Source organism: Pongo abelii, chromosome 16 (genome assembly GCF_028885655.2).
Source record: "Pongo abelii isolate AG06213 chromosome 16, NHGRI_mPonAbe1-v2.0_pri, whole genome shotgun sequence".
Classification (NCBI taxonomy): Eukaryota; Metazoa; Chordata; class Mammalia; order Primates; family Hominidae; genus Pongo; species Pongo abelii.
The window spans coordinates 29977308-29987150 of record NC_072001.2 but is presented as its reverse complement, the minus strand read 5'-3'; the positions used below and the strand labels follow the sequence as shown (position 1 = coordinate 29987150).

Here is a 9843-nt window from a genome sequence, read left to right as displayed (position 1 = left end):
CAGAGTTTTTAAAAACTTAAAAAGTGAACAAAACAAGGATTTAAATATTATTATTAAAGTTGTTATCTATTCCCAGATGAGGACTTAGAAAAACAAACAGTTGGCAAACCAGTGCAGCAGGTGAGTTCCGTGAAGCCAGAGGCACACCCTGGGAACTGGGCTGTTGCTGGAGCCGACACTGCTGTGCTGCTCATGTGGCTGCTTCCTCCTCAACAGATTTCTAGGACCATCATTTTAAAAATTATTTCTACATATGTAAAATAGGGATTTCAGTACTCCACTAAAAGCTCTCCATTTTTAATAGTTAGCATTCCATGGAAGGCAGGTCTTTGCAAACCTACCACCAAAATATGAGGAAGCTGAACAGCTGAAGATAGAGGCTGATATAACCAGTCTCTTAGAAAGTAACATTTAGTAGGGATTTATGAGCAAATATTTGAGTCTCACATAGGACTATATACCATGGGGAAGGAATGTGTAGGAAAACTGAAGTCTACCTCTCAGGGAAAGACAGAAATGCCATGTGAATCTAAGCACAGGATTTATAGTCATGGTGGTTCTGACCTAAGGGCAGGATTTACAGAAAAATAATGATTTTCACAAAGAACAGTAGATACAAGAGAAATGTTATCCCCTAGTGTGCATATAAAGGAAAAAAATATTTATACAGAAAGCTTAGAGGCAGTCCCCGAACAGGGGTTAATCAGAAGTCAACATGGTGAATTAGCTTGCAAGATTGAGTTGTTTTTGCCTCCACTGCTAGGTAGAGGGTAAATGGAGTTGGCCAGCTTATGTGAAAGTATAAGTCTGTTTCTTAAATAGTATACCGTAATACAGAAGATGGGGCACCCCTGTTTCCAAATAGTCATTGGCAGTCAGGGAGAAAAGTGCCATGTTCCATTCCTCTTATGATACACATGTAACTGAGTGAATGTCTGGCTGTTCTATGCATGCAAAAGCAATGACATAGAGGATGTGCAGGGTGAAAGGAAAGTGACTTTATTTTTCAAATCCAGCAGTAGGGAAATGGCTGGATTACACCTCTTTAAACCAGTTCAAAATTTGGGGCAGAGGGCAGGGGTTTAAAGAAAGGGAAGCATGACGCATGACATGGGAGGCATGCAGGTGTTGTGCAGATTCAGGGAGTCTGTGTCTTACTCCAATGTGTATCTTTAGTTATGGTCCATCTGGAGACAGACTGATACCATCTTGATAGTGCCAGGCTGTAGATATCCATCTTGAGGCAATCTTTAAGAGAGAGACAGTTCCACAGCTGGGCCTTTATGTTTGGTTCATTTTAAATTAGCCTCTGGTATTTTTTTGACAGGCATATAGTTAGATAAGTATGCATGGTGTGAGTTTAACCAGCGTACAGTTAGGTAAATGTGTATAAGGCATGGACATGTACAGTGGGAAACCGAAGGGGGTGTGGTTCCCAAGTATATTTCAAGGTTCTACTTGAAGACTAAAGCAATGGCTTCTGCAGTTTGCTTCAAGGTTACATCTTGAGACTGGGAAGAAAAAAAAAGGAGAAAGAAAAAACTTAAATGTATTTTGAAGCTATATTACTCAATTACAACCCTTCACCATAAAAGACCATTCCATTTCCAAGGAAAGTGGGCAACACAGTCCATCTAGCTTCTTCCTGCTGAAAAGGGGCACAGTTAGAGGGTATCAGATTGGAAGCTGTTTACCTGGAGTTGGAAATATTCGTGGGTTCCCACACTAACGTGAGAATGTGTTGGAGCATTATAGTGTGGGGACACAAAATTTTCTGGGAAAGGTTTTCCTGCATCTCCATACAGATCTTGAAAACTGACAAAAACTACAGCAACCAAACAGAACAGTGAGCAGAATACCAATTATACCATATATGAGAGTCTTCCATGGACATGGAAGTCGACTAAACCATGACATTGTGGGATCCTGGGAGAGGACATTTATAGCAGAAATATGAGTATTCGGTGCGTGCATAGCTTGGATTATATCGTGAGAATAATCTGGTGGGTATACACACCATTCAATCTTAATGCACAAGTGTCACACTGGGCTGCAGTTAGGATATCTAATGCCATAGGGTTCTATAGAGCCACTTGTCTAATCTGCGAGTTTTTTCAGTGGGAAGGGTAATGTTGGGTTAGGTGTTATTACAGGCAGCAGCTCTATACTTAGGGACTGTACTTATAATTCTACATCTATGTTTGCTATCTGGGAGGAAAAGGCAGCTAGTGAGTAGAACCAACAGTGTGCCCATTTTTTATGGTGTTGTCTGGCCTTCACATTTTCCCGGTTGTCAGGCAGAGGGTCCAGATGGGACAGGATGTGTCCTGGTAGGTAAGGGCACCCCCAGGTGTATTTGCCAGTCCAGCTGTAAGGTAAGTAAGACCAGCTATGACTGCCTCAGACCCATAGCTAACTCCAGGAGAAAGGATAGGCCCCACCATGTAGCTTGATACTATTTTGCCATCCTAGCCACATATTATTAGTCAGTGGATGGGTTTGTCCACATTGCTAAGAGGTAACCATCCCTTAGCCTGGCTGCTAGTGTGGGGTGTGTTGCTCTTGTGCTTTTGGATGTGTAGAGGTGCATGACCCATTGCCTGAATTTGCACCATCATCAGCCATCCTATGTTGTCATGTACAGCATAGTCTATAGAGGGGGTGATATTAACCTGCTTATGAGCCAGATGGAAGATTTGTTTCCAGCTTTCCCCAAAAGTGAAGCACTCATGGTGAGTGGTACTGTAATTATAGATGGGAAGTGGGTGAGAATTTTTACTCTTGTCGTACGTATAAACATAACTCCAAGTGCTCGAGGTGGTAGCTTGGATGTGCAACCGCAAGTCAGCAGTGGAGAAAGGGGTACCTCCCCCACAGACCCAGCAGTCTGTTTTGTTTTGGAGGAAAGCCCCTGTCTACACCCATTCAGGTAGTTTCAGCAAAGATCAAGTATGTACTTATTACTCTAGAATTTATTGAGAACTTCATGTTGACAAAAGTGTATCGCTTAACTCTCCTCCTTTTTCTCTTATTAATAACTTCAGATCTTTCCTTGGCTCACATAATCAGATAGGCATCTGACTGAAGCCCACCTTTCAGTCTTTGAAGGGACTCAGCCCTTTGTAGTATATCTCTTTTTTAGGAGGGCTACATTCCATTTTGGGATTGTTTGTAGTGCACAAGATGCATCCTTGGGTAAGTTTCCGAATGATATTTTGGAAGTGTGGGCTACTGAGATGTGGTTGCACTAGGTTGGCGAGGGCATCACTCCTATAGTGCGTTCCTTTATGTAGATGCTTTGAGATTGGATAAACCAAGGCCTTGGGGTTTCATCATCCTGTAGGTGTCAGTTTTCCAGGGGAATTGAAATCTCTTTTCTCAAACCCCTGGCTCGGGCACGTTTGGGATCTTGTTCAGTGTAATGAGGTTTAAAATCTAGTAATTCCAAATGGAGTATTCATGTCCCAGATCCTGTGCCTCCCGAGCAGCTCATTTTGCAGCTTTGCCAGCTGCCTGGTCACCTTTGGTTGTGAATTATGTCTCTGGTGTTGGGGCAGTGCATGATCGAGGCCTGGGCAGGCAAGGCAATTGCCTTTACTGGGGCCAGAATTTCTTTTGGGTGTTTAATGTCCGTATTTTCTCATTTCAAGCAGCCTCCTCTATGTTTCGAAAACACCCAGTGGGCGTGCTTTACCAGGAATGCAGGTATGGAATCAGATTCCCTTTTTCTAGGACAGTTCTAAAGACTCAGGTAAGAGCAATTAACTCACCTCTTTGTGCAGAGGTAGCTGCAGAAAGGGCATGGACTTCTGTTACCCTTTTGGTAGTCACGGTGGCACATCCAGCTCTGTGCACATCTTTCATTAAGCTGCTCCTGTCAGTGTAGTTCAAGTCCAGAGCACTCATTGTCTAGTTTGACAGGTTCAGCATGCTTGAATAAGCTGCATCAAGGATTTACAGTCATGCTTTAACCCAGGATTGTGTTCAGTGGCTGAGAGCAGTGAGGCAGGGTTTAGAGCCATGGTGGTTTGTAGGGTGATATTTGGATCATATAAGAGGATGGCCTGGTATCTGCCCACTCACCCCACAGTGAGCCAGTAGCCTCCCTTTTGTTCTAGCAGAGTCAGCACCTGACGGGGCACAAACACAGTAACTGGTAACTGGCTGTCCCAGAGTAAATTGTTCTACTACCTGTAGGACTTCACAGTGGATGCTTTTGTCCAGAGGAAGGGGGGCCATCCCTTAATCTTTGGCATAATTGTTTAGAGAAATAGGCCATGGATTGTGGGGCATCTCCCAGCGTTTGGATTAGCACACCCAGACCTACGGTTTGTTTCTCTTGGATATAGAATTTGAACAGCTTTTGGGAATTTGGTATCCCAGTATGGGGGCTGATATCAGCTTTTCTTTGATGGTATAAAATGTTTGTTGACCTTTCAATGTCCAGAGCAGGGCCTCTGAGTCTAGTCCATTTAGAGATTCATAAAGGGTTTTAGTCATTAGTCCAAATGTAGGAATCAAATCTGGCAGAAGCTAACGCTTTCTAAGTATCCCCGTAGTTGCCCCCATTCTCTGGGGCTTTATGGTTGCTATTGCCTGGTTTTTTTTACCAGACCAGGCTCCTTTGGCCTTGCTTTAACCTAAAGCCAAGACAGGTTACTTTCTACTTACTTATTTGGGGCTTCCTGGGAATATTTGTATCCATATTGTACCAGGTAATTTAGAACTAAGATGAGGTCGGCTAAGCATTTCCTATAGTTGTGGCTGGTATTAATTATCTATGTGTTGTAGCCAGCCTTCTTAATCTTGTTGTAGGTCTCCTAAGTCTTTTGCCACTATTTCCCCAAAAATTGTTGGTGTGTTTTTTTAACACATTGAGGCCCCACTGTCCAACAGTATTGAAAGGTTGTTTTAGTCTCTGGGTCCTGTCATTAAAAAAGTAATAATAATTGCTGGGTCTTTTCTTCAATTGGAATGCAGAAAAATACATCTTTTAGATCTAGCACTGAAAAGCATTCATATCTCTATATAGCAGTCAGTAGAATATATGGGTTAGGCACCATTGGGTGAATATCCAAGACTATTTTTATTAATGGCTCTCAGGTCTTGGGCAAATTGATATTTGTTGAAGTGTAGCTTCCTTATAGGCACAATAGGGCTATTATATGGGGATCTGCAAGGATGAATCAATCTACTTCTCAAATTTTTGAAAGACAGGCTGTATTCCTTCTAAGGCTTCCTTTATTAATGTATACTGATTTTTTTATTTGCTTTCCCCCCGCCGCCCAGGGCACAGTAGCCCCTTCTATTTTGTCTATCTGCACTCACTGTGTATTTCTTGTTTTTCCTGGGATTCCGTCTGCCTATTCACAATTACATACTCTCTCATAGACTTCTAAGGGAGAATTCTTGTTTCTTCTTAAGGCAAGTGAATAACATCTTAGTTGCAGTGCTTGCTCTAGCAGGACCTGCAGCTATAGTTGTTTCTCTGGGGAGAAATTACTTGAGTATTTAATTTGCATAATAGATCTTTTCCCAGCAAGGGAATTGGGCATTCTGGCATATAGAAATAGCAATGCCTTAGATCCAGACTTTGTAGTTTACATTCTAAAGGTTGTAGGAAAGCCTTTTGTTGCATTATTCTTGCAACTCCTATCACAGGTACAATCATTTTGGTGCTTTTTGCTCGTAAAGTGTGAAGAACGGAATAGTTTGCCCAGTATCAACCAGGTAATGAATTAATTTTTTCCTCACTGTCAGTTGTACCCAGGCTTCTTGTGGGGAAATTTTAATGGTCTCTGAGGGATTAAGGGGAACCCCCAGGCATCCCTGTCCGTGGTCAGAGCAGTGACCCTGCTCCATTATTTGACTGTGGGCTTTTTCCTCATCATATTCCTCCTTTTTCTGGCCCCTTGGTCCTTTCCTTTGGGATAGTCATCCTTTCAGTGCCCTTTCTCCTTACACTAGGCACACTGGCTGTGTTCCAGAGGCTTGCCTGATTTTTCTGATGCAGAGGCTTCCTTGTTCATTCCACATTTATGGTTAAAACTTCTGTTTCTTTGTCTCTGGAGTGGGGAAGGGGTCATTCCTAGTGAGGCTTCCTGTTTTGGTACCCCTTTCCTGAGTCCAAACAGGATGAATATTTGTGAATATTCCAGATGGGCCATATCCACTTATTAATTGGAGCCCCAATTAGGGTCTGCATCCAGAATGGTCCCTTCAGGTTTGGGGTATTTGGATTTGTTTCATGGAGGCACCAAGACTCTGGATCTTCTTTGGTCTGCAGTCAGAAGCATATTTAGGAGAGACTGCACATCTGCTCAGGTACACTGGTGGGTGGCACAGATAGACACATAGAGATCATTTTGTGGGGATCCATTCTATAAAGTGGGGTGGAGTTTTTCCATTTCACAAGTTTGATATTGAAATGGGCTGGATCTCCAGTAATGTCTGACAGGTTGCCCACTCACATCCAAGCCACCCATGGCCATCCTTGTAAATGGGAATTCCCTTGCTCCTGCCATGGCACTTCCTTGCTAAATCCTGTACCCTGTCAAGCACTGGAGGGAGAGGCCATCTCTGTTCTCTCATTGTACTCAGGCGGCAGAGTAGCTCCCTCTTATTGGTCTGATGCCTCACTTGGTAGCATCAAGGCAATCCGGGCCAATGCAGAGGCCAGTGCTAAGGGCCCCATAGGGCTCCCACCACAGTGGGAGCTGTTAAGGGTGGAGCAGAGGCCACATGCGTTCTGGCTGTGGTTGTTGGAGCTGCTAAAACAGCTTGGGTGTAGGACATGTAAAAGTCCTAATTCTTCTTCATTCCTTTCTGCCTGAGTTTGGCTCTCTGGCTTGTGAAGAGCCGTTTTTCCATTCTGTGCTTTGGTACAGCTGGCAGCTGGCGTCTTCCCTTATGGTATGAATCTTGATTTTCGAAAAGCGTGAAGGCTTGGACATATGGTATTTTTTCTAATTTTCCAGACCTCTGACAAAATGAGTCTAACTGCATTAAAGACTAGTATAGGTTACGTCCATTCAGAGGTCAAAATTTATAACCTAACTAGTCCACAGCCCAAACAGCACTGCAATAATAGACTGTTTTTCTCTTAGTCATGGGCTCATAGCTATAGGCTCTACTGTTAGCTAGGGTATGCCCCAGGGGCCTCCCAGAGGGGATAGAGACCTTGTTTCCCCTCCTAACTTGGTTTCTATATACATATTCTCATCCCTGTTGAAACAGTGATGACAACATATATTTGTTGTCTCTCTTCTGTTCTGCACTGCTCACATCCTTCAACCAGACCTCTATGGGTTGGAAAGACTTTTCTAGCTTCATATAAGCAGTGCAGTAACACCACCCATGGTCCTAAAAGGAACACTTGTCCAAATACCACCACACAGCTGGGACAGCCAAAGAGGTCAGAGAATAAACTCCTTGGCAGGCTAGTGATTAGCACCAGCTAGCACAGCACTCCCCCACCATCGCCCCGCCCCCCAACCGGCCCAGCCCACCAGCACATCAACTTCATCCCAAGTCCACGTTCTGCTGTACTTAGTACCCTAGTAGAGGGTAACCGAATGGCAACAAATTAAATGGTAAATTAGGCAGACAAAAAGGGCAGAGGGGTTGGAGTCAGGACTGCCTAAACATTTATCCCATATGCTGTTAAGCTTTTTTTCACATAAACAACATTAAGCAGCATAAGCATGGTGGCAAGCCCTTTAGATAACCTGTGGAATAGCTCACATCCTTCCTTTCCCCATGAAAACTGGCACAGTTGTGAGAAGTACTCCAGTGCCCTAAAAAGAGTGACCCTGCTAGGGCAGTGGAGGCTGTTTCCCTCCAGAGCTGGATCCTGGATGGAGTGGGGCTTATGCAGATCACCTTGCAGAGGAAAGGAGGAGGAGGAGAGAGAGACAGAGATGAGGGCCTAAAATGAGATATTATACACTTTTACAGTTGCAGATTCAGACTGCACAGTCCCAGACAGATCCCCACTAAAGGGCTGGGTAAAAGTCCTGAAACCTCATCTCAATTTCAGATGCCCTCCCGCCAATCAGCTGCCTCCAAGTGGAGCAAAGCGCAGGTCTTGACATAGATACAGACTCCATACACGCCCAGATGATGTCACAAGCGGCTATATGTAAACAGAGCAGAGCTCAGGTGACATCACAGAACAGGCAAAGGCAGTTCAGGGGGGATTCTGGTTGCCTTACCCAGCTCTGAAGTCTGTCAGCCTCTTCAGATGTCACTTGCCCTGTGGTAAGGAAGTGTAGTCGGCAGCTGGTGCAGAGGCAAGAAGAGAAAGGAAGTTCCCCAAGACAAAAACATCTCGGCAGGTAAAGAGAAATTCCCTAGAGCCCCAATCATGGGCTCAGCTAGTTGGAAGCAGGTGGCATTCCTGGGTAGTTTCTTTCCCTTCCAGTGGCCAGAACGATTAAGCCTTGGTGTGCTTGTGTGTCTGATTGCCTCATTCATCGGAAACCAGACTGATGGTTTCAGGAACTCTGAGTGTGTTGTTCCCCTCTATGTGTCCACGTGATCTCATCATTTAGCTCCCACTTATAAGTGAGAACATGGAGGTATTTGGTTTTCTGCTCCTGTGTTAGCCTGCTAAGAATAATGGACTGCAGCTCCATTCATGTCCCTGCAAAGACATCATCTGTTTCTTTATAGCTGTGTTGTATTCCATGGTGTATATGTGCAACATTTTCTTTATACAATCTATCGTTAATGGACAATTGAGATTGATTCCATCTTTTTGCTATTGTGAATAGTGCTGCAGTGAACATATGTGTTCGTGTGTCTTTATAACAGAATGATTTATATTCCTTTGGATATATACTTAGAAATGGGATTGTTGGGTCAAATGGAAGTTCTGTCTCTAGGTCTTTTAGGAATCACCACACTGTCTTCCACAATGGTTAAGCTAATTTACACTCCCACCGACAGTGTATAAGTGTTCCTTTTTCTCCACAATCTTGCCAGCCTCTGTTATTTGTTTGACTGTTTGTTATTTGTTATATTTGACTTTTTAATATAGCCATTCTGATGGGTGTTAGATTGTATTTCATGTTGGTTTTGATTGGCATTGCTCTAATAATGAGTGATGTTGAGAAGATTCAAATAAATGCTATCAGAAACAACAAGGGTGATATTACCACCGACCCCACAGAAAAATAAACAACCAGCAGAGGATATAATGAACACCTCCATGGACATAAGCTAGAAAATCTAGAAAGAATGAAAAATTCCTGCACAAATACACCCTCCCAAGACTGAACCAGGGAGGAACTGAATCCCTGAACAGACCAAGAATGGCTCTGAAATTGAGGCAGTAATAAATAGTCTCAGTGACAAATTTTTTAAATGCCACTTAGAAAATGTACACATAATTTTGCTCTATTCAGCAAATTCGTTTGTAACAATCACTTTTAGGAAGGGTGTTGAAATATTTTATTATTTGTTCTCATTTAGCTTAATATTTAAAAAATATTTTTCTGCTGGCAACTATGTATATGTCCATTTTCATTGACATAGTCAATAATTTACCCACCTTTCTATTAAATAATAGTGGATCAACTGATGTGTATTATTTTATACTGAACTTTGGCACTCTTGACATAATTCATTTATGAATAGTCATCCAAATGTCTTGGCCAGTGAAGATGAGATTCATCCTCTAAGGTTGAGCAGGAATATGCTCACCTGAAAGCAGCAAGCAATACAAAAGCAAGAACATGGTAGAAGAAATTCAGGAGTCCCACAAGCAGATGAGGATTTATTTAGGGCCTGAGAAGGTGCAGGGACCCCTCACAGGGGCCTGTGTACCACCCCAAACATAGA

The 9843-nt window shown here is 43.1% G+C and overlaps 1 long non-coding RNA gene across 2 annotated transcripts; it reads right to left on the bottom strand.

The window, feature by feature from the left end:
• Positions 1 to 355: 355 nt before the first annotated feature.
• Positions 356 to 8118, bottom strand: LOC129050426 (uncharacterized). 2 transcript variants are annotated; one of them, XR_008514059.1, is made up of 5 exons: positions 7744 to 8118; positions 5329 to 5488; positions 4672 to 4925; positions 3771 to 4130; positions 356 to 1511 (listed from the first exon to the last, which is right to left on the bottom strand). It is a non-coding gene; the product is annotated as an uncharacterized LOC129050426 (long non-coding RNA). The 2 variants fall into 2 exon arrangements; XR_010137434.1 differs by lacking the exon at positions 356 to 1511 and having other exon boundaries at positions 2562 to 4130; positions 5329 to 8118.
• Positions 8119 to 9843: the final 1725 nt, after the last annotated feature.